The sequence below is a fragment of the Carassius auratus genome, chromosome 32 (assembly GCF_003368295.1).
Source record: "Carassius auratus strain Wakin chromosome 32, ASM336829v1, whole genome shotgun sequence".
Classification (NCBI taxonomy): domain Eukaryota; kingdom Metazoa; phylum Chordata; class Actinopteri; order Cypriniformes; family Cyprinidae; genus Carassius; species Carassius auratus.
In genome coordinates, this window is record NC_039274.1 from 32,544,029 (window position 1) to 32,567,889 (window position 23,861).

Below are 23,861 nucleotides of genomic sequence, written 5' to 3' on the forward strand. Positions count from 1 at the left end.
GAGTGTGTGTGTGTGTGTGTGTGTGTGTGTGCATGTGTGTGTGTGTGTATGTGTGTGTATCTGTGCTGTACAGCATGTAGCTGTGTTCAGTACTGCTCCTAAATTGCAGTGTGTCCAGGGAGTTTGATTTGTGATAGCGCTATTTTGGATATTCATTATTAATGGACACTGGCCTAATTCAGACCACAGCTTTTAGCACTCCATTCTAAATGAAACACACACACACACCATAAGTGTGTCTCAAACAAATTGCATCTCCCTTTAAAGACCTGCCCTCAAAATTTCTCCCTCTTTTAATTTTCTCCCAAAGTCTCTCTATCATATCAGCTCTCATCTTTCCATCACTCTCTCATCCTCTGATCTATTCTCTCCATCTCTCTCGCTCCATGTATGTTGCAGCATTAGCCGTGTGTCTCCCGGAGGAGAGCTATCTGTCCCTCTTTGCTAATAATGCCACTTCATTAAAAGCAGCTCATTTCTCAGCGGGCCCATCAGAGGCAGGCCTCTCGCTCAGACAGACGGCACTGAACGCGGAGCTATCTCTCCATCACAACACCGCGCTCATGCTGCAAGGAATCTCAACATGGAGCTCCAAATCTTCACAAAACGCATAGTGAGGCATTTCATGTATCATTCAGTTTTACACACAGACATTTTCTCTACTAGCACATTTTGAGAACATCACTATGAGCTAAAATCTCACATTTTTAAGAACTCTCAAACTGTTCTTCCCAAATCTGAAAATTGTGTCTTGATTTACTCACCCTCAACCTGTATGATTCTTTTTCATCCGTGCAGCACATAAATAGAAGAATATTTTCCACAACAACAACATGCAGTGACTTGGGGGGGGGGGGGGGTATACCTAAAAAACAACAACAACACACACACAAAAAAAATTTTCTAAGTGTGGTCAGTCTCTTTGACAAACTTACTTAGGAAAACATACGCTGGCAAAGGGCTTTTGGATTTCATCAGTGATATTTCATTCTATTTACGAAATGAGATTAATCTGCTATATTTACATACATAAACACAAGATTACTTTTGCAGTCAATGAAACAGGTAAATTATATAATGGGATGTCTGAACAGTCCCTAAGTATGAAAAGTGAAAAATACAATACAGTCAAAGCTGATAATTATAATTTAAAGGGGGGGGGGGGGGGGGTGAAATGCTTGTTTTCACTCAATATCCTGTTAATCTTGAGTACCTATAGAGTAGTACTGCATCCTTCATAACTCCAAAAAGTCTTTAGTTTTATTATATTCATAAGAGAAAGATAGTCTGTACCGATTTTTCCCGGAAAAACACGACCGGCTGGAGGCGTGACGTGTGGGCGGAGCTAAAGAATCACGAGCGCCAGTAGGCTTTTGTGTTGAGCGCGTCTGGAAGCTGTGACACAGATCCAGAGGCTGAAATTTAACAAGAGCAGCATCAGCAAACGACGTCTCTATGTGGTATGTACTGAAACTGTATATATTTGCTTAGCGGTTTTGGAAAATGACTGAGTTCCACTTTATGTCGTCTTTTTTTTTTTTTTAGCTGTACATGTGGAAAGTGCAGTTTGATGACAACATCGCATATTGTTTACTTGAAGTGCTTACGCGCGATAGCTAAGTTAACAAGAGATATTTGAAGCAGTTTTACTCACCGGTTCCAACATGCGGTTCCAACACACGATCGTGACCCTTTTTCGTTGGGACTGCATTATCCTTAAGAAATAAACTATGTGCAAACCCGGCGTCAAACTGGACCTTGTTTGTAAAACAAGCATCTTCGAAATGCAGGGAACAAACACAAACACTTGCACAACTCCGTTGATGCTCTGTAAAAATAAACTCCATCCACTGGTCCCTTAATGCTGTTTTTTTTTTTTTTTTGGTAATCTGTGCAGGGTTGTCTTGCCCTGGCAACAAAAAACACACTTCTGTGACATTTCACGACGCTCTCGCTCTGATCAGTGATTGTCTCTGCTCTCAGTGCTCTGCTATACGGGAGCGCGCGCTCTTCCGGGAGAAGTGTCCTTAGGACCCATATAAGGAAATTCCGCTCCATCTAACGTCACACAGAGCCATACTCAAAAAAACTTCCCGAAACTTGTGACAAACCGGAAGGAGTATTTTTGGAACAGAAATACTCCTTCAAACGTACAAATTAATTTTTGAAACTTTGTCCATGTTTAGCATGGGAATCCAACTCTTTAACAGTGTAAAAAACTCAGTATGCATGAAATAGCATTTCTCCCCGCCCTTTAACAATACTGGTCCATGTAATACACTACACCCAATGTACCATGTGTGATTTTGCAAAAACACAAACTTTATTTGAGATCCACAGCAGAAGGGTCAGTTTCACAATAGAATTTTTCTCTAGAACAAATAGGTGGGAATATTGCTAGAAAATGTATTTGTTTGACAGAAGACACAATCAGTTTTGGAACACAAATACAGGCGATGATGAAAGAACTCAACTATTGCCCTTCAGAACATTTGTTCATAACATTCACACAACCGCAGGTTTTAGTCCATTCCCTTTTACATGGGCAGCCGCTTTTGATGAATGTGAATCACAGGAGAGCATTGTAGTGTTTTTCGACCGCAGCATACTGCTTCTGACAGCCCCACCGGACGACCACGACTGTGTTTGTGGAAGCGTTAGGTGTGGATTTACCTGCCTGTGACATAAAAGCATAATATACTGACAGGACACACATCTGTCTCCCCAACCCCTTCACGCTTCCCTCTCTCTCTCTCTCCCCGTCAAGATTTTTCCATCTCCCCGACCCCCAGGTATCCATTCAAATGAACTCAGTTCCCTTGACAACCTAAGTGTGTAATGATTACCAATAATGGCTACCTGTAGCTTTATGAATCATGATTCATAAAAAGGAAATGAACTAGAGTGACACACCATGGAAAAATCAATACAGCAGGAAATGAAAGATAAACGACATCAATCAAGACGCCCATCGCTCTGTCAAATTATGAGAGAGGACTCGGGGTGTCTGTAAAATGATCGGGAAAACATCAAGATTGAGGCAAAAGATCTATGTCTAAATTTACAGTTTTTCTTGTCTTGTACTAACAAACAATAATAATCTGTGGCGGTGCTGCTTTATATATATATATATATATATATATATATATATATATATATATATATATATATATATATATATATATATATATATGTGTGTGTGTGTGTGTGTGTGTGTGTGTGTGTGTGTAACTGATGCATTGTGCAGCTTTTCAATTCTTAAAAAAACATGTTGGAAGATGTGCCCATGTCCATATTCCAGGATGACAGTGTCAATGTTCATTGGATCCAAATTGTGAAATAGTGAATCATTCAGCATGAGGAATCATTTTCATGTATGAGCTGGCCACCACAGAGTTCTGGGCTTAACCCTATTGAAAGTCTTGAGGATGTGCTGGAGTCGACTTTACAGAGTGGCTCAGCTCTCCCATGTCAATTCAAGATCTTGGCAGAAAAAAATTACAGAGCTCTTGATGGAAATAGACATTGTGACGTTGCATAATGCTGTTGAAACAATGCCAAAACATTATTAAAGCAAAAGGCAGTCAAATGAAATATAAGCATTTGCAACTTCAATCATAAAACGTTAAGTATTTGTGACTTTTCTTTTTGCTAGGCAGTGTACATACAGTATATATTCACATAAACACATTCCTGATCATCTCTGGTGCTTCCAATTAAATAATGCAATAGTAATATTAAAGTAAATGAAAGAAAAAACATCTGAGCTGTCTTTGCGAGGAGAGTGAACAAAAAACACATTCACATTCATACAGGTGTTTATGAAGAAATAATGCATGGAAGCTGTTGTGGTTGGAAAGAAATGAGAGCAGCCCAGGATGTTTACAGACGGAGTGAGTTCTGATGAAAATTTGAGAAACTAAATGTCATGTGTGGATTGACAGTGAGACAAACAGAGTGAGGACACTATACAAACACACATCTCAGAGAGACGCGCACGCAAACAAGCGGTGAAGCACAGAAGAGAGCTGGTTTCCTTCACCCCTCCATTTTCCCTTCTTCATCTCTCCTTCCACCCTCCATCACTCCACATGTGAGACATGTTGTCGTGGAAACGGCTTGGAGCGCTGTGTGTTTATTAGAGGAGGAGAGGCTCTTTCAGTCTCTCTCTTAAGCTACCCGCCTTTGAAACCGAATAAAGCGAGTCGAAGAACGAGAATATTAGAGTGAGAGAAATGGAAATGAATAATCTTTCTCCATGTTCTCCCTTTTATCTGTCTTCATATGTACCTCCGTTTTTTAATTTCCTTTTTGTCTCAGGTCATGACCCGCTTCAGTCTCTCTCACTTTGATAATAAGAACCAGGATGAAGGTGAAGTCTTATTCACTCAAAGATGTGTGTGAGAGGTATATGATATGTACAAACACACTTTAACCTGTTATACTTGATTAAACATGTTCAGCGAGGGAAAACATGCACATTTAGATTAAATAATTAGCCTCGCATTTAGTGGCACTGCTGAAAACAAAACAGAAAAACTTCTGTTGGCTGGTTTTAGAGGGGAGTCCCCTTTAGTTGGAAGACCCTCTGACTACCCAGCTAAACTCCAGCTTGGCCGGGCTGGGAGACCATCCTAAACCAACTGAGATCAGAAAACCATATTAGTTTTGATTGCAGAATTTAGCATCTTGGTAAATCGGCACCCAGTCTGAGACACTGTTGAAATTTCTTTTGAAACTAGAGAAGCTACATGTGAAATTTCCTGGGTCTTTTTTCTTACAAAAGCTTGAGACATAAAAGTCTCCATTTGCTTTAATGAATTGCTTTGGTGTTCAGGAGAAACAATAGCGATATTAACAAGATCTCATTGATGATTTTTCTTTCCAATGTCTGCTTGGACAATTTTCAAACGTTCAAAAGGCATGATGGCAGAAGATGGTGACTGTGTGTGTGTGTGTGTGTGTGTGTTAACTTGACACTATACCGTAAAACCTCCTGGCCCTTGGCTTTTAGTTTTGCCTGGTATATTCCTGCATAAAAACCATTATGTGACTGTCTACTGACACAAATAGACACACACACACACACACAATTGGCTCATATTACATGTATAAAACACAGATGTCTGTGTGTATATAGCTGTGTTTGTTCATTTTGTTTTGTACCACAACACTGACTCGAATAAAACAAAAGCCCATTAATCAAGCATGTATGTCTACAGAGAACTTCACTGACAAGAGCAGTAGATCCACCTGTCAGCGTACATTAAACACACTGTGTGTTTGTGTGCACGTTCATTAATTACACTCTGCCTTTCTATGGCATTTTGTATTTCGACAGTTATGCCAATAAAGCGCTATTGAACTGAAACTACACTGTGTAAGAGTGTGTGTGAGAGAGAGAGAATAAAAAAGAGAGGGAAACTCTGTCCGTCCATGTGTGTTTGTGTCAATAATAATATCAGTCTCATGAATGGATATATTGAGAGTTTAAAAAAGTAAATAGACTGATTCTATCTCTCTCTCTCTCAAACACACACACAAACACACACACACACTTCACCTTTCCTCCATCTCAAATCTTTGTCTTTGGCCAGACAGACCACTACACTGTTGTCACGGTTACCGCTCCATTGTGTATCCCGTTGCCAGGTAACCAGTCGCTGTGGCAATGATGGAGAATCCTAACAGTGGGGTTCTGATATAAATCTTCCCTCCTGTTTTAATTTCATGTTTTTCTTCCTCCCTCTTTCTCTGTGTCTCCCATCTGCTGTGTAAAGGGGCAGAGCGACCTGTGAGAAACTGGACACACAAACAATGAGAGCAACGGACAGATGTCTTGTTTATTTTCTTTTCCCATTTCATCCGTCTTTAATGAATGTCTCGAATGAATGTCTCGATTTTGTTATTAATATCTTCTGCCACTCTTTCCCACTTTTTTGTGTCTCAGCTGTCACTTTGTGCTTCCTGTTAATATCAGTGATGTTGAAAAGAAAAATACCCTAGCGTCAGGATACCACAATTTTGATTCAAACAACACTCAAAAGTTGTTCTTTCGTACTTTCTATTAGTCAATGCTATTATTAAATGTATCACGGTTTCTATAAAAACATTAAGCAGCTCTGTTTTAAACATTGAGGATAAGAAATTAAGCACCAAATCAACATATTAGAGTGATTTGATGCTAAAATGTATAATATGAAATCTATTAAGTTTGTTTCCTATTCAAAATTTCAGTCAAAATGTTTGTGCATTACTATGTTAAACACCTAGCACCCACCTGTAACACCCTAACAACCACACAGGACACTAAAAACCACTTCAAACATATACACAACCACCTATGATGCTCTTGCATTATGATAGTGAGCTTTGCAGGAACAAGCACCTATCATATCTTCTTCAAACTTCAAAGTTGTAAAAATCTGTTTTTTTGTAACTTCTGAAACACACAAACTTGCCATCTCATTTTATTCGCTCTCATAATACACTGGCAACTGTCTGTCTGTCTGTCTTGTCTGTCTGTCTGTCTGGTCTGTCTATCTATCTGAGTGTCTTTCCGTCTTGTCTGTCTGGTCGGTCTGTCTGTCTGTCTGTCTGTCTGTCTGTCTGTCTGTCTGTCTGTCTGTCTGTCTGTCTGGTCTATCTGTCTTGTCTTGTCTTGTCTTGTCTGTCTGTCTGTCTATCTTGTCTTGTCTTTGTCTGTCTGGTCGGTTTGGTCTGTCTGTCTGTCTGTCTTGTCTTGTCTAGACTTGTCTGTCTGGTCGGTTTGGTCTATCTGTCTGTATTGTCTGTCTGTCTCTCTGGTCTGTCTGTCTTGTCTTGTCTTTTCTTGTCTCTCTGCCTGTCTGGTCTGTCTTGTCTTGTCTTGTCTTTTCTTGTCTCTCTCTCTGCCTGTCTGGTCTGTCTGTCTGTCTGTCTGCCTGCCTGCCTGTCTGTCTGTCTGCCTGCCTGTCTGTCTGCCTGTCTGCCTGTCTGTCTGTCTGTCTGTCTGTCTGCCTGTCTGTCTGTCTTGTCTTGTCTGCCTGTATGTCTGTCTGTCTGTCTGTCTGTCTGTCTGCCTGCCTGTCTGTCTGTCTGTCTGTCTGCCTGTCTGGTCTGTCTGTCTGTCTGTCTGTCTGTCTGTCTGTCTGTCTGCCTGCCTACCTGCCTGTCTGTCTGCCTGTCTGCCTGTCTGTCTGTCTGTCTGTCTGTCTGCCTGTCTGTCTGTCTGTCTTGTCTTGTCTGCCTGTATGTTTGTCTGTCTGTCTTGTCTTGTCTTGTCTTGTCTGCCTGCCTGCCTGCCTGTCTGATCTGTCTCTCTGTCTGGTCTGGTCTGTCTGTCTGTCTGTCTGTCTGTCTGCCTGCCTGTCTGTCTGCCTGTCTGTCTGTCTGTCTTGTCTGTCTGTCTGTCTGTCTGCCTGCCTGCCTGCCTGCCTGTCTGGTCTGTCTGTCTGTCAATCTGTCTTGTCGGTCGGTTTGGTCGGTCTGTCTGCCTGCCTGTCTGTCTGTCTGTCTGTCTGTCTGTCTGTCTATCTATCTATCTATCTATCTGTCTTGTCTTGTCTGTCTGGTCGGTCGGTTTGGTCTGTCTGGTCTGTCTGTCTGGTCTGTCTGTCTGTCTGCCTGTCTGTCTGTCTGTCTGTCTGTCTGTCTGTCTGTCTGTCTGTCTATCTATCTATCAATCTGTCTTGTCGGTCGGTTTGGTCTGTCTGGTCTGTCTGTCTGTCTGTCTGTCTGTCTATCTATCTATATATCTATCTATTTATCTGTCTGTCGGTCTTGTCTTGTCTGTCTGGTCGGTTTGGTCTGTCAGGTCTGTCTGTCTGTCTGTCAGTCTCTGGTGTTGTGTATTATTTGTTTACGAGGGATCTCCTGTCTATGTGTGATGATAATCATGATCCAATTTGGCCTTCATAGTTACAGGAGAACAGAATGGAGTTTGCATCTGATGTTTGAATCTGAAATCAGCGAGTGATATAGTGCATTTCTGTGTGCATGTGGCGCAGACGCTGAGAAGATGCTTCGCTGATTTGTATGGTAATACCGCCTGTTCACGCAGCAGGTTCTGCCTTCTGAAACCATCAGAAAGACAGAGAGGAAGACAAGAGAGATAAGATCAGTCGCTGTGAAAGCGCGTGGCACCATGAGTGGGCCGCAGGTCAATAATGTCCACAATGAATGTATGTGTGAATGGATGTCTGCTCACCTATATATGTGTGAGCTGAAGTATGGACTACTGTAAATCCAATCTTAGCTTCATTACAAGAGTGTTGCATGTGTGAGACGGGGAGATGAAATACATGAGTTCCCTATGGATTCCATATCTTTTTCTTTCCCTCGAGTCGGCTATTTACAAAGTATGTGTCCTAAGGGAATATCGAACATCTTCTAGCAACCAAATAAACACCTTATGGTGCCTGTCTTCCTGTCTGTCTGTCTGTCTTCCATCTGCGAGATGTGAGCCTCCCACCTCTTTTTCATCTGCAGCATTTGCTCTCCCTGTCTGTTTCCTCACACTCATCTTCTCTCTCTCTCACTCTCTCTCGAGGGCTGAGATTGAATCAGCGTCTCGACCCTCAGCACAGCACCTGCGCAGCTTCAAATGACTAACCTGATAGGAGGAGGGAAAGAATTATGTGTATAAAGCATACTACTGCGTCTTTCGTGCACAATAGTTTCATTATCTGCAATATTGTTACTTTTCCATTCAGACTTTTTCAGCTCCTGAAACAGAAACATTCAAGAGTTATGACTCATTATGTGAATCAGAGAGGGATCTGACCTGTCTCCAGTCAAAGGAAAGAACAAATCATAAATGAGAGATCTTGTCTCAACGTGTCAGTTGTTTCTCCTAGGCAGCTATGAGATTGAACTGAGAGGAAATGTAGAGTCTCTTGGTTTAAAGAACTTTCTCCTGAAAAAAAAAAACCTTAGCAATTATTATTCCCCACTGACGATCTCAATGTCTCAGATTTGCCAAAACATCAAAAAAATAAAATAATAATAATTAATGAAGTCAGAATAATTAAATATATACTATATATAATATAAACAAAACAATATAGTCCAATTATACAATAAAACAATTAAAACATGCAATTAATGAACATATTAGGATGACTTGGAAGACTGGAATAATGGTTGCTGAAAATTCAGCCTCTCATAATCACAGAAATAAACAATAATAATTAATTAATTAAATGTTGATAAAAATAATACAGTCTTATCTGTATTTTTGGTACTTTTAAACAATATTATTATTATTACTTGTATAATTACTTGTTTTTTATTACACATGTACACACAAAGGTCCACGTCTGAGGTTTATTTTGAAGCAAACTGGAGCACAAGACCATCTGTAAATGCCACCATCATAAGTACTTGGTTAAAGTTGAGTGATATAATTTGTGTTCTTAGCTAGTGTTTTTTTACAGTGACAATGGCAGTGAAAATAATTGATATTATTGCTGTGTTTGTGACAACATCATGCATGCGCTTACTTAGCCTTGGGCTTGTAGTCCTATGAGAGATACCTTGACAGTCAACAGAGCAAAGTGTTGGCAGAGTAGGACACATTACATTAGATAGGCCTCATACAAATTGGGGAAGCATGTAAAAATCACTCACGCACACCACAGGTTATCTGTCTCAGATAAACCAGAATTTTGAACAAGGTTTCTTTCATTAAAAGAATAGTTTAGCCAAAAAAAAAAAAAAGAAAGAAAATGGTTGAAAATATACTCACTAAATTTAGCATTACATCACTTGCTCACCAAAGGATCCTCTGCAGTGAATGGGTGCCATCAGAATAAAAGGTCCAATTTACAAGATGTTAATTGATGGACAGTAGTCATGATGTAATATTAAATTTGTTTCAGTTACATGTTCATTTCAGGGTGAACTATTCCTTTAACCATCATCTCTCTCTGACTTTATTCATTGTCTGCATTCATATTTCCTGTTTCCTCCTTCCCCTCGTCATCTCCATCTCTCCCTCGGCCCGTAGTGACCCTGTTTCCCTCACTCTCCAACAGAAGGTGGTGGTGCCTCTCCAGAGACAAACCCAGAAAAAATGAATGGAAATGGGACAACGGCTGAATACATTTGCCAAAACTGAAAGAGGGAGAATGAGATGAAAAGATACATAGATGGATTGGACTCATCTTATTTTACCTGAATGAAACGTGTGTATGTGTGTTTGTGTGTGTGTGTGTGTGTGTAGCCTCTCGTTCGTACACCAGACTTTGCCACTGACGCATCATAATTATGACAAGCTCTCTGCTGTACATCATACTGTACGTGGATCGACACACACACACTGATTTATCTGGTGTCCCCCTGCAGGCATCACCACATTCATCAGCGCAGGATTAGAGAGGCATCAGGCTGAGGGACCGATCAATACTGAAACATATAAATAATCACTAACAACTGACCCGAGATCAGTGGCTGAGGCAACAAGTTGCGGCTGCAGCACTTCACTCCGACAGCAGATGGAGAACAAGAACTGCCCACTGTAAAAACACCACACAAAAAAACGTTACTACAGATCAAACACATGCTCATAACACAAAAGCAAACATTAACACTGCTATTGCTGCTTTTCAAACTAACTCTTTCACGAGTTAGCACATAACAGCTGGCAGAGGGCACAGATGTGTGTGTGTGTAAGAAAGACAGATGAAATAGACTCCACAGCTGCTTTTCATTGTGGAGTATGGAATATGAGAAAGTTGAGCGGCGTTTTTATGAAGCAAAAGCACGCAGAGTAGGATGCGCACGGTCCTCGCACACACTTACTGGCTGGAGGGCACATGCACAAAAATACAAACACACATACTGTAGTGTTCGGTCCTGAAACCGAAAGCTCTGAGATTCAAACCTAATGGAAACCATATTGCCGGAGAAAGCAAGTGTGTTTTCCATGTGCATTAGTATGTGACTGATGGCTTTTGCATTCTGGTGAACATAGACTTCCATATTCTGTTAATTAAACAGACTCATTTAGTGGGTCTGTATGAATTAATATCTACACACACACACAGAGTTGTATGGAATAATATTAGCACTCTAGTGCCGTGATGCTCACAACTGTAATTAGTTGAGCACACTCAGCTAACTGAACAAACTCACTCGCTCTCTCCATCCACAAATTTGGAGAAACTAGAAGAACGCTATTTCCAGGTACATATCTGCATAATTAAACCTGTCACAAATGCATTCAATTTAAGGCCTGGAATTAGATTTGAAAGGACACCTTAATTATTTCTGCCTAAAATGTAAAAAGTGACATTGGGAAATTGCGCTTTTCAAAGCTTGATGAAGCTATTTTTGGATAAACTGCACAGACATTTGCAGGAAACAGTACTTTACCAAGCACTAAAACACTCACACGCTGGTTTCTATGATGGAGACTTTACATCTGTTTTTATATTCAGCCAACAAACCTAAAAATATCTATAACATGAACCACTGTGCATTTTACATCTAGTCACTATTATTACTATGTTTTGCTTAATGTAGGCAATTTCGGATTTTAATATCCTTGAGAAAATTAGTCAACACAATGTATAGGCAACACTTGCCCAACTCCCATAAATACACTTAAAAAAAAGGAATCACTGAGAAATTGATATACAGATATACAGATGCATCTCAATAAATTAGAATGTCATGGACAAGTTCATTTATTTCAGTAATTCAACTCAAATTGTATGAAACTTGTGTATTAAATAAATTTAGTGCACACAGAATGAAGTAGTTTAAGTCTTTGGTTCTTTTAATTTTGTTGATTTGGGCTCACATTTAACAAAAACCCACCAATTCACCATCTCAACAAATTAGAATATGGTGACATGCCAATCAGCTAATCAACTCAAATCACACAAAAAAATATATAATTTTCTTGTAAAACATTACTTTGCTATCTATAGTGAATTCTTAAATAATAAAACAGTATTGCTTGTATATGATCATATTTTTGAGAACATCACCAAAAGCAGTTGTTGTGGTTTCTGGAAGCATTTTAGAAGCACATTTTTCCCTAACTACAAACATGCATACTTGCACATACACAAAGAGCCAAATCATAAATACAGCAATGAAAAACACATCACATTCATCATTGTATCTCATACTTCTCTTAAATGATGTGTTACACACCCACAGACACATGGTCTGTTAACGCTACGCTGGTTTATGTGTTGGATGGTGGACAAACTCCACGACAGAGCACTTTAAGAACAAAGAAGAAAATCTCTTTCTCTTTCCACTACAGTGAACAGTTTGTGTGCATGTGTTTTCACAATCTTCTCACAATCTGCACACTGAAAAAAACACTATCTTTGTTGCCTAGTACGCTGATAAAAATGATTCTGTGGTGAAGTAAATATACGGAAAAACATGTAATTTCCACATTAAATTATTTAGTTAAAGCAAGAATTTAAAGAAAAGAGTAAATTCTTTATTAGTACTCATTTCAAGCTTGTAGAAATTAAAGTTTAAACTTATAATTAATAAGGTTGAATTTTTTGCTGTTTTTACACAGTATTTTGGTTGCTTTTGTTGTTAGGTTTAGTAACTTGCTGTTTTGGGTGATTGGGTCATTTTTGGGGGGAGAACCATCATATATATTTTGGATTCTGTCTTCAACCACTTCAACCGATTTTAGTATCATTGAGACAGTATTATAGTTTTTAATAATATTTTAATTTTTAATTTTCTATTTTGAAGTTAGTTTTTAATAATTTTGTGGTGTGTATTTGTCATTTTTAGTAGTTTAACATATTTTTGTTTTACATATGTTTTATACAAACATATTTATTTTAAATGTTTTTATGGTTTTAATTTCAATTTTAGTTCTTCAGCAGTCACGTGTAATTTTTGCACCACTAATGGTCCCAAAATTGTCACAAAGTGTGAGATTTGGAACAGGGACTAAAACAGAATTGCAAAAATATATATATATATTTTCAAATAAGTTACCCAAATACTCCCTATTTACCATTTGATATTTGATGTGCTCTATGCATTTTGATCATTGTTTAGATATAAATAACAGTCTAAATTATATCTGTTCATCATTAAAAGCAGTCAGATCTCTTCACAAGACTTGGTTTTACAATGCCTTTATGAGATTTTGGGATTTTTGCTTACCTGGTTTTTAAATGGAGGGACAGAAACCGCTCAGGTTTCATTAAATTACATTTTTCTTAGGAAGATTAATCAAAGTCTCACAGGTTTGGAATGACTACTATATCCATTTAAGCTGTGCTAGGAGAACACATTTCCTTTAAGTATAAAAACCTCAGACAATAATTATTGTATTACTCATTTTTACAGTAATGCTGTGTGTTTAGCTGCAATAGCAATATTTTAAAATACTGTATGAGTAAAACACACATACTGTGAACGCCTTTTGTGTAATGCTTTTTCCTGCTCATGTGATTTTCACATCATATATTGTTTCCATATGGACATAACACTCAATTAAACTACAGAGCAGAACAGAGTTTACCTAGAGAGAAAAGGAGAAAAAGACATTATACCTGCTCAAATGCACAAAAACAGCCTTAGATCAGTCTTATTCTATAAAAGAACTAAGCATAGTTTACAGAGAAAACTCTACCTCCCCTTACACACAGCTGCAGGACAGAGAGAGACAGGGATGTTCATGTGTGTGTATTGTAGACTCATATTAGCGCAATATTGTTCCAAATGTCAGGGATAAGACACCAGCCCCACAGAGACTGCAGGAGCTGTCAGCACACACGCCTCTCCTCTCTTTTCCTGTCCCACTCAATCATTCCATCTTTCTTTCCCTCCTTTCCTGGATTTTCAACCCATAACGCACAATCTCTCGCTTTATCGCTAGCTCTCTCAGTCACTCAAACACCTCATCCCTTCATTTTACAGAGGTGAGGATATTTTAAAGGCCACAGATTGTGTGGTGGTATATGGCCAATAAGGTCTTATGGGAGATTAGAGCTCATGTCAGATATTGCTTTTTCCTCCTGTCATAATGAATCCCGACAAGTTTCAAGAGAATTACATGTAGAATTCACACACAAACTCCTAAATGGTGAACCAACATACACATACTGCTTGAATTTTTAATTTTTTTACCCTTCACAGAATTTAGTTGGATGATTTGAACTTCCTGCAGTCATGTCTGAACTGCAACAGGTGGACCAGGACCACCAATGGTGCCCCCTTCTAAAAAACACACGTACACACACACACACAACAAAAGCACCCATAAAAGAACAAGAAGACTGATGTGAAGCTAATGATGACCCAAAAGTCACATAAACACACGCTCGCACTCAAAAGTAGCTTTTATTAATGTGACCGCAATGACACTTTGAGAATTTATGTCTTCTATCTACCGCTTAGCAGCTCACACAAATGCACACATGCAACGACAAATAAATGCACACATGTGTGGAGCATGTGTAACGGTGGTTTAAATTAAGACAGTTGTAAATCTCGTTTCGGTTAATTAGACAGAAATGAAGGTTTAAGATAAATGTTGCCATGTGCTCTACATCACAGTGTGTGAAATGTGGTGGTCCGGCTTCCTGTTTTAAAAGAGCCGCATATGAGGGTGTGTGTGCGTCTAACAAGGAGGTGTGGCATCAAGGGTACGGCCGCAAAGGCTGGTAAATGACGCCATCCAGATAGAAATACCCACAGAAAGCCACTCAGCATTGGTGACAGGATCACGCTGCAGCATGTCTCCTCACAGGAATTTAACAGCAGATTTTTTTAAAGGGATATAAAATGAAGTGGGAAACTCCCAGCTAGCATTTAATCTGAAGACACACATGCTCACAAATGTTTGAGCTGTGGGATCGGAGTCAAAGGACCCGTTGTTGATTCATAGACTGGGCCGAGAGTGGTTTTTGCGTGTCCTAGGGCTGGTGGGCTGCCTGGATATTAACTTTAGACTCAATCCTACAGAGGCTTAACCCCTAAACCCCAACTAACCAAACCTTCCTTTAACCTCAACAAACCTCCCCCATGACCTTATGCCATCGGTTTCTCTTACAATGACCTCTGACCTCACTCTCCGCCTTCTCCCTGTGCACACACACATCCCCATCCACATGTTTCTCTCTTCTCTACAACAAGATTCCAAATTGGGATCCCATCTGAAAAAACAGGCCGCTCAGATAAGCACATCGGCCCTGAATGATGCCGTTACGTTGATTCAGCGTTGATATAGCCTCGATATAATACAGTAGATAGCCAGGTGCCTGCAGTGCAGAGATACCGTAACAATTGCAGACTGGACAAATGTTTCCTTAAATGTAAGGCATCAAGCTGGAATCTTGCTGGTCTAAACGTTTTTTTTTTTTTTAAACCAGATAAAAGAAGCTAAGCTAGAAAAGTGGGTTGCTTTTAAAAGCGGCGAGTGCATCAGTGTGGCACAATGATAAAGTGTGTGCGAGTTTGCGTATGCATGTGTAGAAAGGGAAGAAAAAAAAGGAAAAAGGGACTTAATGACAGCAATCACTGTAAAGAAGGTGCGAATTGGAACTGGCAGCAAGATCAAATCAAAACTCCACAGGAGAGAAGAAACGAGAGAGAGAGAGAGAAAGAGAGAGCTATGTACTGTTCCTAAGAAAGGGACAGAAGGGCAGAGAACAAAGAGAGAAGAAAAGACAGGAAACCAGTGAATGAATCATGAGGAACAAACAGACTTTAAGAGGACAAAAATAAAAAAAAATAAAAAAGTCAGTGAGACTTTTAGAGGAAGAGAAAAATTAAGAGGAAGAGCTAAATTTATGTTTGAAAGGGAGTGCATCATGTCTTTTTTAAACTACATTTGAAAATCATTCACAGATCATTCACTGATCTTTTTTTTTTTTACAACACTGGTTGACTAAATAAATACCAATATACCCGGCTGAATATGTCAATATGCCCTTGTAAATGATGAAGAAGAGTTATTAGTGGACAAATGCTCATTAATAATATTTCTACAAAGCCATTCGAATAGCTGCACACAAGGGAATGGTTTTATTAGCTGAAAATCATACCCTCGTGAACCGTATACCAAAATATGACATCAGTGATGACAAACACTTCCGGTTCTCATGTGTGACGTATTGAATTTGAGAGCTGCAGCAGAGGGGAACAATTTAAGTGAAAAAAGTCATACAGATCTGGGACGAGGGGGCGTAAATGAAAACAGAGGATTTCTTTTTGGGTGAATCATTCCTTGAAATAAGTAAAAAAAAAACTTAACAGAGAAGAAGAGAGAGTCCAAGAGGAGAGTGAAGGAAAGAGAGCGAACGGGTAGGGAGGTTAAAGCCAAAGTCAATTGAACAACTAATGTGAATCGATCAGTTTCCTCTGCCATGCTCTTAGGGGAGGGGATGACATTTTACTGGCATATTTTATTATTGAGAGGAGAAAGAGCAGCTCCTTCTGAACTACTGCACTCACACCACACTGACAGCTGGGCTTTCCTGCAGGAAAAAAGACGAAACTGGGTGTGTTTGTCAACGTGTGTGTGTGTGTGTGTGTGGATATTAGAATTATTTATTACTACTGAGTGAAATCTGGTAGCCCTCAGAGCCAGCCTAGAGTGAAGACGAGAGGAGAGAGGAATGATGGGGGGGGTGAGAATAGAGCTCAATTAAAAATTAAAGCCCTTTAAAACGAGATCCACCCTGCTGCCAGGGGCATCGCTCCCAGAGGACGACTGTGAGTGTGTGTGTGTGTGTGTGTGTGTGTGTGTGTGTGTGTGTGTGTGTGTGTGTGTGTGTGAGAGAGAGAGAGAGAGAGAGAGAAAGAGAGAGAGAGAGAGCAACTGTCACACAGAGGAAGAGCAAAATCTTTTCTTTAGTTCTTCCTTATATAATTTTCTCCTCCAATGGATAGTCAATAAAAGCTGTACTTACAGTATGGAGGCTCAAACCAGCAAAACTCTGTGTGTGTCTGTGTGTGTATTAATGTGAAAGAGCGGATATTTGAAAGAGATACAGAAAAGAGAGAGAGAAACTAAAAGATGGCAAAGAGGAGACAAAGACAGAAGAAAATGGGAGAAATATTTTTAATGCACGCATGTTCAAGGATGAATGCTTCAAAGACAACACAGATAATAATCCCTCACACACACTCTCACAGGTGCTTGCACACACACACACACACACACACAAAGAATGAGAGAAGACATACGTACACAAACACACCACTCACTCTCTGTCGTGTGTGATCAAGTGAGAAATTAAATTTTTCTGATGAAAAACTTGTCATCCCTTCCCCTCCTTCCCCCTTTTAATTTATTTACTTGTTTATCAAACGTTTGTTTCTCTGGCACAGAAAAATGAGAGCCACATAGCTGTGTGGACCATGTCATGGAGATACTCCGATTATCAATGGGCGTTTGAGTTTAGTAAACTAGTTCAACTTTAAGACAGGTACCTATACAGTATAACAAGTCTACGAACAGTAAACAGCTACATAGAGTGTAGATGTATTCAAACAAAATTTTACTTGATTTGATTGTCTAATTAATTATCTCTTTTAATGGGGAAACATCAAATTCTCCAAAACGGTTCACCAAATTTACAATTACATTTCATTTTTGAAATCACCAATGAGTCCCGACAACAACTGCCTCATAAATGTTGTTTACTATGCTCAAATAGTGTTAAAAAGGCATATTTCCAGGATATATATATATATATATATATATATATATATATATATATATATATATATATATATATATATATAATCTAAATGACAAAAGCAGATAACAAAATTACTAAAGCTAAAATTTTAATGAAAACTGAAATTATACAAATAAAAGCTAATTTAAAATATGAACAAATACTGCTTTATTACAAATAATACTAAAATAACTGGTTTTAATTAGGGAAGCACCAATACAGAAAGCATGACTGTTAATTATTTTTAATTTGTAGCCTAATTTTAATAATTATGTCACGTTGGTTTGGCATTTGTTTGTGTTCTTTTATTCTGTAATTCATGCTCCCAGTTCTTCTTCCTGTTTGTCACTGGAAGACAAGTCTGCAACCTTTAGCCAAAAAAGCCTAACAACTAATGTTAACACTTTCGCTTTAGCAGTAACTTACGTGGGAAAGGAGACCAGAGGCCATCTTTATTTTTTTTTTATTTTTTTTTTATGGATGTCAACGGAGGATAGGCTTCACTATGCTGAATAAACAGATTTTTAGAGGAAATGGCTTATCATTTAATGAAATAACAGCCTGTCTGCTAATCTTCATCATGTTTTACACTAAACGATGCTTTTGGATTTAACTATTTTTAGAGTAGAGTAAAAAGCTGTTTTATAAGAGAAGTCACAGACTTTTTGCGACAGGTGGGATACAGCTTACAGCGTTTCTCATTCATTCCTATGGTGTCCGTAAACGACGACTGAGTGTCGCACTACATCATTCCCTGAAATTCACTGATGTCAAGGATGTAATGTGATTGGTTATTAAAGCACACATGATCAAAGTTGGCCGTTACGCTTTCTCCTATAGTAAAGGTGCATTCACGCCATATGACAAACGCACTTGCATGTGTTACTCTGCCTCGACAACGATTTACCAATGATAAACTTTATGTCAAACAATAAAGTGTGTCCACATCACTGTAAGAGCAAGTACATTTTTGTATATTTTTTATAGGTGCAACAGACCTTGGATTCACTATATGCACACCAGTGAACTAATCTTATAGATATACTGCCCACTATTAGAGACTAATTAACACTCATTAAGTCATTAAAACTGACCAACATTAAAATGTAAACCAACATTAATGTACCAACATTAAAAGCCCCAATCTAAAGTACTGTATAATTGCATCAAGTGATATTATGTTAAAATGGAAAACAGCTTTTAATTTAAAAAAAAGGCACATTTTTATTTTCTCACAAATGTAGATTTACTTTGAACACTGAAATAGACTAATTATTGATGCATGTGTCTTTAAAAAAAGGCAAATGGAAAATACAGCATTCAGAAACTTACCATTTTGTACCATGGTACAAAAATACCATGTGTCAACATTTATATTAATTTGTGTTAAACAACAAGTAGGCCAACTTAAATTAAAATATATGTGCATGTATATATTTGGCTATACTTAAGATTAGTTATTGGCTTTGTTTATTCAAAATTGTAATAAAAAGTTGGTCGAATTAAGGTACCTCATGTACCAAAAACATTTAATGTAAAAAAAAATCTGAAAGTACCAATAATATCCAAAAATGCAATTTAAATCGAAAGTAAGATCTACAATGTCCAAAAACGCAGCTATGATGATGCAAATGCACCTATGATGATCAAAACAGTATTTGAACCAAATGCTGCCAAGAGTGCTAAGTTTTTGAAGCAGAGCCCAAGTGTGCATTAAGTGGTTCAGTTACCCCTTTCAGCAATCTTGCCTGGCAGCAGTGCACAAAGTGTTACTCGTTGTCTCAGCAGATTAAAACCGTCTCACTGCACATCTTCCTTTACCCCCCTCTCCTTCAACAAATGCACACACTCAGATGAACATATGCAAGGATCCCTGGAAAGATGTAGATCTTGTGCACTTGTGAATGTGTTCTACTCTCATTTCATTCCATAAGACATTGTTAACCGGGTAACAGACACCACACAATTTAACTTTGTCCTTAAACATGAAGAGCATGTTTGTGTGTGAGTGTGTGTGTGGTTAGAGAGTCCCATACCAGCAGGGATTGTAGGTGGGAGGATGACTTAGGTGAGACCCAAGAAACCGAACCGCCAACTGCTCCCCCTGCCCACTGCCCCAAATGTGTGTGTGTGTGCACTTGGATGGGTTAAATGCAGAGCACAAATTCTGAGTAAGGAACACCATTACTGGCTACACGTCATGTCTTTCATATATACTGTGTTAATATATCTACAGTAATATGCCCACACTCTCTCTCTCTCACACACACACACATACACACACACACACAAACTCACACACAGACCTACATGCTATAACATACTACTGAATACTTATGTACTGTACACTGTCTGAGAATAACAGTGTGTGATATTATTATATATTTATTTAATTATTCTAGCTGACATTGTTTTCGTAATGAGATTATTATATTAGATAAAAAAGGCATTTTGATAAATTGCTTATGGAAAGTTGAATAAAGGGTATAAAAGAATAAAGATTCAAATAAAAGAATAAAAAGTACACTGTGGGTGCTAGTTGACCAGAATTGAAAATTGGACCAAATTTACCAACAGTTAAATATCTGGCTTTGTGACACTAGTCCCAGAGAAGCATGAAGTGCCAGTTCTAAACAGAGCTGTTCTTTATATCTCTTTATTTCTGTCTTCTTGCTTTAAATAAACATCATGTGTCTCTGAATACACTTAAAGCCATGACATGCTTTCCAGAGTTCTGTTGCGTCTTCCTGCCTTTCATTCAATCCGTCTAGCAATTATTCCATCATTCAGTCTATCCTGCCAGACACGCGTCCGTCTGGTATTCCCACGCCCACGTTCTCCCAGCATGCATCAGGCTCTGTTGCAGTGGGTGACTCTGTGCAAACATATGCCCCCTGCACAGCGCCACACTTCTGTCTGCATTCTGCCTCTCTGTAAACAGTGGGCGAATGGAGGCAGGGTCTCAGTTTTTGACAGATAGCTCTGTAGGTTGTGGTCAAGCCCAGACATGTTAAAGACCGGCTGGGCATCAATTGAGCTCGTTGACATGCTGATTGGTGGAATGTTGTCATTAAGTGGCAGTATATATGTGTGTAGGTGGATGGCTCCATGTTCGACATGATGCTCCTGTTTAGATTGGACAAGCCTAACGCCCACAACATCCATGCCTGTCATTCTCCGCTCCCACTCCGGCCACAAGGCCTCACAGACAGGAAAAATCCCCTTTTGCGCCCCCTGTCAGCCTATAGATCAAGACTGATTGACGTCTTGTTTAAATGAGTTATAGAGCAGTCTCGCAGCATTGATCAGCCGATGTAAAAAACACTAATCAATAGCTAGTCATGGTGAAGAGGAGGATGAGGGCTTTTTTACCCCCAGATTTACCAGTTCTCTAAGGTCACTCTGGAGTCATAACAACTACTTAAACCATCAATCACATATTGATCGCTTGTTAAAAGCCTACAGCCAACATCACCCATCATCTTTCTCTGCCCAGATCCCAGCTAGTCAGTCTAGGGTCTAATGGACATACACATGATATACGTCAGCCACAAACAGATTTATCAGCCAATCAGTGACCTGTCTATGCTTTACATAAGCCAATCTAAATTATTTATCAAGCCATTATCAAGCTGTAGTTATGCATAAGATGACATACTGATGTCACATGCGTGTATGTCAGACTGGTCACTAGTGGGGTGACTATAATTGCACAGAAATTTCAGTATTTCATTTGTTTTATTTGGATTGCTTATTTGGATTATTTTTCAATTATTAATTTGAATTGAATTTTTTTTAGATGTAATTATTAGATTTTCATCAATTTATGAACCCAGCGCTTAGGTCAAAATGCAGTCCAAACGAATCAAAAAGTATTCAGATTATATCACTTAAAATGTGAACAGCAATTGATTGTTACTAACTTCGTTTAATTTGTATTCATATAAATATCTGTATGTAATGAAAACATTTGTAGACAGTAAGTGATGTTGTTTAAAAATCTATTCGATCACAAAACAATGTGTGTGTGTATCTTAAACTACAGAACATGTTGTTATATGAATAATAAATTACAATTATTGAACCTTGTAGATAAAAAAATACACAAAACCGGCTTTACTTTGAGACAGACATGACAGAAAGTAATAAGTAGCCATTTAAGCGAATCAGTGATTGATTTGGTAATGAAGCTGATTCAAACCGGTAGTTCATTAACGATTCATTAAAATAACCATTTAATGAAAATCATTTGCTTGTAAACCAGACTACTCTAATCATGGTGTGTATTTGCATGCATCACACGTAAACAACTGTAGAAAGGCATTTCTTGGTATTATTTTCAGTGCACATTTTTTCCTGTCACCACATTCAGTTGCAGACTGCAAACACATCTGTGGTTTTGGTGTGGAGCTGTTGATTCTTCAGCTGTGGCGATCAAAGCAGTACAGTGATGTATGACCATTGTTTATCTTCATGGCGATGGTCCAAATCCTTTGAATATACATATAATCAATGGTATTGAATATTTGCAGCTGAATATTGTAGCGCTGATGAAAATACCCAGACTAATCTGTGTTAAATGGAACGAAGGAACTAATTAGGAATGTGCACATAGATTGTCTACATCATTTTCATGATCACACTTCATCAGTCTATTTACAACAGTTATATTCAGAAAATAAGGTGTGAGAGGCAAATCATCCCATTACAGTCTTTTTTTTTCCCCTGCTAACCATGCTCCTTATCTTCTAGGGTTAAAAACAGAGCGTGATTTTTTCTTTCTCAAATGCATGACATGCAGTGAGAGGAATTGACATCTTAACACAATAAAGAGCAAAATAAACAGAATAACCCTCATCGTTATAATTATCCCTGAGGCTCAACTATGAATTATTCATTAGTAGTTAATTAAATGCATGTGTGAGGCATGCAGTGACAGTACGTCACAGGGACGTAACATTGATATGTGACATTAAGGAAATAAATCTTTGTTTATTGCAATCACACCCAGCAGTCAGCTCCTCGTAGGAAGGGAAATCTGAATTATTATCTTTGTTCAGAATTGTATTCTCATACAATAGAGCAGGATATTTATGACTTCTGAGTTTCTTTGCAGAATAAGCCAAGCTATTCGGGTCTTGGTTGCTAATATTATGGACAAAATGTGATCTATTACAACCAGACAAAAGGTCACATGGGCCTCTTTTCGTGGCTCAATGCTTTGGTTTAGTCTTCATCACATACAGTATATATGACATAACGTCACCTCACCCAGTCCACAGTGTCCAATTCCATAACTCAGAAATATTACTATTAGTCACTACTTTTATATTGTCATTATTAAAAGAGAATGTATGTGAAAAGAGAGTCTATTACGTTCTGACGTGTGCATGTGTGCGTGTGTCCAAGACCACTAATATCGCAGTCTGGTCTGTACTGTAATAACATTACACTCCATTCACTTTATTACACATTACAGGGATTGTGGTCGGATTCATTTTGCCCTAATGGCTCTTGGTGGGTTTACTAATCAGTCTCTAGGGAAGATTTTGTCTCCAGACTACTCTGATCCTCTAGTATCTGCATGCACACACACACACACACTCAGCCCGGTAAACAGGATAGATAACACTACACTCATGCAGCATGGGTACAAATCATGCCATCAACAACATCAAGAATCTTGCATCAGACCAGCTGAAGCATTTAAAACTCTCCTGTGGTGTTTCAGGCTGCTTTCAAAATACAAGCTGAATTCTTTTGAGGAATAAAAAAAAATAGATCCACATTTAGCAAAATGTGCAATATGCACTTTAGCACAGGGTTGTTCAAAACTAAAAATTGTAGAATTAGCTTCCTTTCAATTCAAGAGTGTGAATGAGAACTGAATTTTGATTTGGACAGGAATTTAAATCAGAATGAAAGCAAGATGAAATTACTGAATTGCAATACAAAGAAATTCAAAAGATGCAATGCATTCTGGGAAATGAAATGTTCTTTTACTTCTATCAATCAAAGCAGTTCTTAACCAGAGAGCAGAGGCAGTCTGGGGGTGAGGCCTCAAGATTATTTACAATTATTTAAAATATGAAAAAAAAAAAACATTAATGCAGCAATCTGTTCCAAAAACTGTGCATTTCATGCCAGACACTGCCGGTGAGTCTGAAATGGTTTAGTTTGCTTTCAGCACTCCTT